An 8762-nucleotide genomic window follows, 5' to 3' on the forward strand; every position below is an offset into this window, starting at 1 on the left:
TCAGATTCCCAATACCAGGGTTGCCTGGCACCATTCACCTGGGGGCTGTGACTTGTATCCTCAGTGTCTGACTTTCCATGAGTACCCAGACAGCCCCTCCACATCCCACCAGCTCTCCCCATGGGAGGATGTGAAGGGAGGTGAATATGGAATATGAAGGGAAGAAGCGAAGGAAGGAAAGGATGGCTGGGGAGGAGACATTAGGGGAGAGAGATGAGGAAAGTATTTAAGGCTCCTTTGCCATTGTGAGTCCTTATCAGGGAGCTGATACAGGAGAGGGACAGTGTACTGTTCTGTAGGGTACCTTGGTGAGGACCAACTTCCAACCTTGGCACATGACCAGGTAATCCTGTCGAGTGATTTTCAAGTGGCTGGTACCCTAATAGTCCTTGAATGCTCCCCTCCCCCTGCTCACAGTTTGAAGCAGCTCCTATCACTCACCCCAAAATGAGTTGGACGTTTAAGAGATTAGAAACACAAATCTTACCTCCTGGCTAGCTCACCAACTGACATTACCGGTTAATGTCAGGCTCAGAGGGCACGACTATAGGGGTTTCAGGCCCTTATATTTGCAGAGGATTGAACAGGAAGCACAGGTATAGCTAGAACAGAGTTAGTTTATTGAGAATATGCTTCCAAGAGGAGAGCCAAGGCAGTAACATGGAGGGAGTCCAGCAGCTTTGTTCACTCTGCACTTTATTTTCTAAGGCGTATTTTGCTTTGTTTTGTTTTACATATCTGAACATTTTGCCTGCATATATGTATATGCACCGCATGCATGCCTTGTGCCCATGGAAGTCAGAAGAGGGTATCAAATCTTCTGGAACTAGAGTTATAAATAGTTGTGACCTACCATGTGAGTGCTGGGAACCAAACCTGGGTCTTCTGCAAGAGCAGCCAGTGCTCTTAACCACTGAGCCATCTTCCCAGCCTAGGACACTGAACATTTTCATAGTTTAGCATAAGCTTTTCAGTCTATTTGCATAATGCTAATTTTTCTATGCATGCTGGATCAGTGATGTATTCAACTTGCAACTTCACATGTCGTATGTCTAATTAGCATTTTAAGTCTCTGCCCAGGGATGTGTTTTAGTATTATGCTGATCCATAGGTTACTCTTGGACAATGAAGTGCCATTACATCAGATTGACAGTGAGTCTTAGTTGGCTGCTGTGGATGATTGACTGATAAAGTGCTGATTGTCCAGTAGCCAGGCAGGAAGTATAGGTGGGACAAAGAGAGAAGAGAAGTCTGGGAAGTGAAAAGCTGAGTCAGGGAGACGCTGCCAGCCACCACCATGAGAAGATGTTAAAGATGTTAAGATACTGGTAAGCCATGAGCCACATGGCAACTTATAGATTAATAGAAATGGGTTAATTTAAGATGTAAGATCTAGATAGGAAGATCTAGATAGGCCAAACAGTTTAAATAATATAAGCGTCTGTGTGTTTATTTGTGTCTGAGTGTCTGTTGGCCCGGGCAGGACTGGAGATAACTCCAACTACAGTTGGCTCTGACTGGGGAGGTTCCTGACTCTTTGTCAACCTGTGTTTTTCATATGCTAATCTTAACTACTGCCTCACTAGGTAACAGAGGTATTATAATTGACTCTATTATAATATTATCTCAGTGAAGTTTTTATTTACATTGGAATATTTCACACATTAATGTTTATGGATATCTTGTACATTATACAAAAAATTACCAAAACTATATACAAAGTATACAAATACGATACCAAGCATATCAGTTGGTAGAGAAGATTAGCTAGGTGGCAATCACACCACACTTTTTTCCCCTATGAGCTACAGTCTCAAAAACTTGATTACTTAAGGAGAAAAAAAGCCCAGTTATGTCATATCAACAAACTTCCAAGTACTGACATTATTCTAAGTTGATTATTAAAATGAAGGCAACAGATCAAGCCAGCCAGGCTCTACATTCTTTCCCTGCAGAACAGTTACATGGAACTCTTAACCTGTTAGAAGACTGATGAACAATATGGCAACTGAGCCAGAAGTCTTCCTCAAATCATCTCCATGGCTATCTATCCATCAGCAGATGTGCCAGCCTGGTGTTGCCAGTTGTAACTCCCATCAGACAGGTCAGTCCTAGTGATGATAAGATCTCCTTCCCCAAGTAGCCTTGGAAATGCTGACATCCTTACTCTCCAGGATCCTGTAATTCATCATTCTAAGGCTAATCAGTTATGCTCAAACAGTCATTACCAAAGACTAGGGAATAATACTGTATCACATTGGTTATCATGTTTCCAGGCCATGCATGGCTCTTCACAGTTCCACTAAGGATAGTCCTGCTCCAACCGCTCTCATCAGATCTTGAAGCAGCCTCTAATCATACAGGCCTGCTGAGCTCATGGTGGAAATGCACAGTAACCTCCTAGCCTGGCTGCAACAGTGATGTTCATTAATAAGACAATTACTTCCTAAGTGGAGCTCATCGTTTGCACATAGGTACCCATCGTCTTATTGAAGGTAGTAGATCAGTGACTGATGTTTACATTCTAAAGAGTCAACACAGTTCTGGATGTCTTTGGTTGGTGTTGCTGTTCAATGAGTAATTTATAAAGAAAATAAATTTAATTATTGTAATTCTACAAGCTAGGAATTCCAGTATTAAGGTGTTATCATCTGGTTAGAGCCTTTTTGGCACAGTATCCCTGGCAAAAGTTTGAAAGTCAAGAGAGGTCAAGAGAAAGAGAGTGTACTTTCAGAACAAACAATTTTCCAGTTTCCAGGAACAAACCTACTTCCAAAATGTTGGTAAAGTCTTCAACACTATTACATAATGTTTCTAATACATGAGCTTTAGGGCCACATTCAAACCCATGCACAGGAAGTAAATGACTGTCTTCACAACAGTGAAATTGTCAAATCTGACAAGCCATCTCCTGGAATGGCAGTGATTGAAGGTGGGATGACGTCAGTCAAGTAAATCTTCAGATAAATGGAGTAAGTCAAGTAGAGGATTTCTTCTGTAAGTCAAGTACAGGATTTTACTTGCTGGCTGCCTTTTCTGAAGGGGACTAGAAGCAAGAAAATGAATCAGTGTCTGTTGTTCAAGCCAGAATAACCACTTTTTATCTTAAACACTTAGTGGTGTTAGTGGGTTTTGTAGGAAAAGTGGGGATGACGAGGTTCAAGCCACCACTTATATCTTTGATCATAGATCCATGAGATGTTATAAAATGAATAGTGACACAACCTAAGTCATGTCAGTGTCAACTTTAATCTTCCTTCTAGATGTTCCTGAGTTTTAAAAGTTTTAAAAACAAGCCTAACCCAGTTCTACCCCTTACTTATATTCAGATTTGAAGAACACACAAAACTGTAAAAACTGATGAAGCAAAATGAACCAAACTATACATTGTGTGTGAAGTACTAGTCATCCAGGGACCTAGAAATATCTGGAAAGTATGGACAGCCAGACATCTGGATCCAGATGAAAGCTGTGGTCTACTTGCCACATGGTCTATTTTTATACAAGTCTGTTCCTTCCTGTTTTGGCACAATCCCGCATTTATCAGAAGGACAATCACACTGAGCACACTCTGGTGAGTGTCCAGGGGCACAGTACCACTGGATATGTTCGCAGATAAGAGCAGGAGACCAAGAAGAGCTAGTTAAATAGGAAGATCTCGTACTTTGAGAAAAGCCTAGTTGTATTTTTTCCATCATATTATCCTGCAATTTCTCTTGCCTCTCCCCACCTGCAAGACATGTACGATAGCTAAGTTAGTAAAAAATTCAGTTCCCTTGTTGGTTGTAGTAGAGATGGTTTTGTATTGTTTTCTTTTGAGACAGCATCTTGCTACACAACTCAGGCTGGCCTCAATCTCCTGAGCTTCCTATGTCTACCTCATGAATGCTAGGATTTTTGGGTTCAGTTCCACAAGTCCCTTCCTTCCTTCTTTCCTTCCTTCCTTTCATATTACCTTTGCATCAGGAATGGTTTGATGAAGAAAATGATGCCTTGTGTTCATTGTATCCATTGGAGTTATCAACATTCTTGACACTCTCATCAATAGAGACAGTGCACATTTCTATAAGAAAGAGAGAACAAAAAAAAAAAATCTGTTTGTAAGAATTCACATTCTCCCCCTTTCCTCTTTTGTAATCATGAGAGTCACCTTGGTTACTTCTGTTTTCATATCTTATTCCAACAAACAATATTAAAAATGCATTCACTGTAGAAATATGGCATCCAAAGTAGCAATACGTTTCTATGATTGATTCAAGGGCTCCAAAGGGGAGAATAAATACAAGTCAACCAATCAGCAATTCTTGGCTCATTACAGCTGTTGGCCAGGTTTCCACCAACCACTAACAAAGGAAATGTCCTGGCCAAGGAAGGGCTGAGAGTGGCCTTAGGGGACTAGAATAGAATGCCGTTTGTCAGGGAAGCCCTTCGTTCTCAGCCTTGCTGAAAACTCTGGACCATCTGAACATAGCCTAGAGTAAGGGCATTTTGAACAATAGAAAACTGACTTAAAAATCAAAGCATATGAACCCGGCACATTAAACAACAACCAGGAACCTGGAGACAGGTTAGATTTTATGGGATTTCCTATAAGAGCTCCAAATATGTTTTCATTACATCTAACTACAGAAGTGTAATGATGTTTTTCTGTCAGCTTAGCGGATGCGCATGAATTTATTGATATTTAACCATTGCTACAGCCTCAATATGTAGGTTTAAATTAAGTCTATTGTTCTATTTACCAACAAAGACTCAGAAGTCAGATGTGGGGGTAAAAACCTGCTAAATCAGAGAAGCTGAGAAGCAACCAGCTGACCTTGCTTTTTGCCAGAGACACAGCAAGAGACTCATCCCAAAACCAAAAATAGCACCAAACTCTAGTCCTGCCCTTTCCTTCCTTTTTATCTTCTCTATGCAAATTCCTGGTTTCTCTGTGGCTAATTCCACTCATCTACTTGCTGGCTACGTCCCCCAATCCAAGGTTAACTTTATTAACAGTCTTGGAGTGTCACAGTGAAATCAAATATCACACAATATTATAGAACATTTTCTCTTCATAACCAAGAGGAATACACTCTGACCTGAATTGTGCTCCGTTACTTCATCAGAACCATGATGCACTTCTTCCTCTGATAGGGGAACCTGGCTGTGTTGGTCTCCTTCATCAGAGAATCTGTTTCTTCTGGTTCCTAGTTTGGAGATCAGAGAAAAGAATGAGTTAAGTAAGTGTTCATCCCCCAGCTCCTTCTCTGGAGACTGTTCTTTGGCTGTGTCTTCTCACTCCATATGGGAGTGATTTATTGTGACTCTCCATTCTAGGATTGGGGAACTCTTCTCTCTCCTTGCCACCTCAAGAATAAGTTTGGTTCTGATTCAGATGTGAATAGCTGGGGGTTGAGGGTTGAATGAATTATCTTCTATGCTAACTTTATAAGTTCTGAGTGTTCTGTGTGCTTTTCTATAGATGTGGAAGTGGGCAGAATTCCAGGGTAGACGCTGTCATTGTTGAACAGCATATGACACTCCATGTCCTATAATTTGAATTTAATCCAACCAGAGGATCATTATCTTAGCCCAGAAGATAAATCTGGAAATAAGTTAGACTACTTGAGATGCAACCATCTCTATTTCTAGTCAAATAAGTGGCAAGTATAACAAGCAAGGAGGCCAGCCTGCCTATGAGACTGAATGATCACAAGGTCAAATTGGTGATGATTCCATGATGTCACCCTGAAAACCTCATTCTCAATAATGGTTTTTCAATAACCAAAATTCTCTCTTTGCAGGAAACATGTATGGGACGTGAGAGTTATCTGAACCTTCAGGATACCCAGGGCTTTCTTGAGGGCAGGATGAAGTGTGGAAGTTCTTTTAGGTGTACAGTGTTGCTGAAGACACTCATGGGAAGGGAGATATCATGTAGTCACACAGACCTGCTTCCTGAGCCTGCTCCGTACTTGCACTCCTTCCTGGATTCACATTTCCTGGAATGTGGAAATAAGATAATTCCTAGTTTGTACAGATTCCTTCCGGGTCAAGTTCTGATCACTAATGTACATTTCAATGCAGAAGTCTAAGGACTGGTGATCACAGCATCTTAAGGCATTGTTTTAAATGATTGTTGGACAATACAAGTTTGTTTCACAGAAATTAAGAAAAATGTGTTCGATGTATCAAGGATTTTACAAAAATGACTCAAGATTGTAGCAATTTTGACAGCACCGAACATAGGATGAAGTCTGTGCAACAGACAACAAAGCCTGGAGACAGGAAGGAATTACCTGCAGGAAGTGGAAGGATGGGCAAGTCTATGATCTAATAACTGCAAAGACAACTTTTTAAAGCTTACGTTTATTTCCTTTTAGCTAGGTTTCAGTACAAGATTATCAGATCACCCTTTTATTGTTTTTAATAATGTTTTGAAATTTTTGGAAAAGGGCACCTATGATTTTCAATTAATAAAACCATCTTCCCTACTAGCGATTAAAACAGTAAAAACATGGGAATATTAAGAGTAAGCTACAGTGATTGTGCTTATGTATACCTTAATGTGCCTCTGATTACTTGCTTGGAACAAATTTTAAGAAGCAGAATAGTAGGTCAAAATGCAAAAGAATGTTAATGCATTTTGACAAGTTGTAGAATGACTTGCAGAACAATAACATATTTACATCTGCAGCCAGTAGTCTAAGTGAACGCTTCCTTGCATCATTAATACTGAGAGCATGGAACACCCATGAGCAAAGCCAAATTCTCCATATTACCTTCAGAGTCATTGGAGCATCTTCTCATTATACAGCACCATATTGCTAGCACCATTGGAAGCAGCAAAATTGTTGACAAAACTCTGCGATCTCTTTTCCATAAAACTCTTTCTTGACTGGGTGCTAAATAAAACAAAGTAACAAAGACTGTGAGCTAAGGAAACTTAACAAGTGAAATAAATGTGAGTAGGTTAGTAGGTTAGTGCCAGTACAGCATGTTTACTAATTTTAAGATTGGTTATAGCTGCAAAGGGGAAAGAATTAATATGGATAATATTTCAAAGAGTGAAAAAGTCCTCAAAAAACATTTCAAAAGGTAATAGTATAAATAATCTGTTGTGGAATATTACTTTAACTGTGTAAAGATGTGTTACATTTGTTTATGCTGCATTTGTTTAATGATGTAAAGATGTGTGTTTAATTATGTAAAGATGTGTTGCATTTGCTTCACCTTGCCTGCCTAAGGCTCCTGATTGGTCTGATAAAGAGCTGAATGGCCGATAGTTAGAGCGAGAAAGGGTAAGTGGGGCTGGTGGACAGAGAGAAAAACTAGGAAGATATATCCAGGCTCAAGTAGGGGAGAAGAGAATGAGGAGAAAAAGGGACATGCCAGGGGCTAGAACCCAGGCAGCAGCCAGCCAGCCAGATATAGCAACAGCAGGAAAGTAAGATATACAGAAAGAAAGAAGGTTAAAAAGTCCCAAGGAAATATATAGATAAAGAGAAACAGGTTAAGTTAAAAGAGCTAGCCAGAAACAAGCCTAAGCTAGGCTGAGCATTCATAAGTAATAAGAAGTCTCCTTGTCATAATTTGGGAGCTGGTTGGTAGCCCCAAAGAAAAAGCCTAGTACAATAAACCATTAGTATAAACATGTCTGTTCTCAGCCTCTCTGTTACAAGAAACTTATGGTCACTATAATGTCAACCAGTTTGGGTCTAGGTAAAGGTGAAAATTAGGAGAGAAAAGAGTCTGGAAAGTCAAAGATCAAGGACTCAACACTGCATTTAATTTTCTATTATTTTAGATTACATCAGGAAATTAATATATTTTTAACAAAGGATTGATTAAGAATGGAAACCTGCATTAGTCTGTAGTTCTCCTCAGACCCCAGGCAAGAAAACTTTCCACAGTGGCCTGGAGAAGACAATTCTAAGGGAACAGAGATAGGATGTTCCTGGTGATGAAATAAAGGCCTGAGGCAATCATAGTTTGTACTCTTCAGGAATACCTGAAGGAACCTGGACTTCCCATATGCTGGCCTAGACTAGGATTATTGTAATTACTATAAAGAAAGCATGATTGGTAAAGGGAAAAACTTGGGGGTTTGGATTACTAAAGTCAGACCCAGCTGATCTTACAATCCATATCTTACCAAATAGTAGGAGGCATTGGAGCACAAAGGCAGATGTAGGGTGGAAACAATGTTTATTAATTGTTCTTTAAAATGATTATCTCTATTTGTATGTCACACAGAAATTGTTCTGAAGATACTGTTATTACTCAATACAGTCTGCATTCTAACAAAGAAAATATTGCCGGGCGGTGGTGGTGCATGCCTTTAATCCCAGCACTCGGGAGGCAGAGGCAGGCGGATCTTTGTGAGTTCGAGGCCAGCCTGGTCTACAGAGCGAGATCCAGGAAAGGCGCAAAGCTACACAGAGAAACCCTGTCTCTAAAAAAACCAAAAAAAAGAAAGAAAGAAAGGAAGGAAGGAAGAAAGGAAGGAAGGAAGAAAGGAAGGAAGGAAGGAAGGAAGGAAGGAAGGAAGGAAGGAAGGAAGGAAAGAAAGAAAGAAAGAAAGAAAGAAAGAAAGAAAGAAAGAAAGAAAGAAAGAAAAAGAAAGAAAGAAAGAAAGAAAGAATCTCTCTAGTTAGTTGCTAATTCTGAATATCTGCCTCTTGTGAGGAAAAAGAGGTTAGGTAGAGAGGGCAAGCTCACTTTCTAACATGTATCCAAATGTATGTTTTCCCTTCTGAAATTAACCCTGCATAGTACAA

General features: G+C 39.9%; 1 long non-coding RNA gene across 1 annotated transcript; it reads right to left on the reverse strand.

Annotated features, from left to right (window-relative positions):
• Nucleotides 1–1619: 1619 nt before the first annotated feature.
• LOC128111516 (uncharacterized) lies at nucleotides 1620–5220 on the reverse strand. Its single transcript, XR_008218670.1, has 3 exons — nucleotides 5082–5220; nucleotides 3956–4063; nucleotides 1620–3046 (listed from the first exon to the last, which is right to left on the reverse strand). It is a non-coding gene; the product is annotated as an uncharacterized LOC128111516 (long non-coding RNA).
• Between the last annotated feature and the right edge of the window lie 3542 nt (nucleotides 5221–8762).

Source organism: Peromyscus californicus, unplaced genomic scaffold, assembly GCF_007827085.1.
Source record: "Peromyscus californicus insignis strain IS unplaced genomic scaffold, ASM782708v3 Scaffold_16__1_contigs__length_79575227, whole genome shotgun sequence".
Lineage (NCBI taxonomy): Eukaryota > Metazoa > Chordata > Mammalia > Rodentia > Cricetidae > Peromyscus > Peromyscus californicus.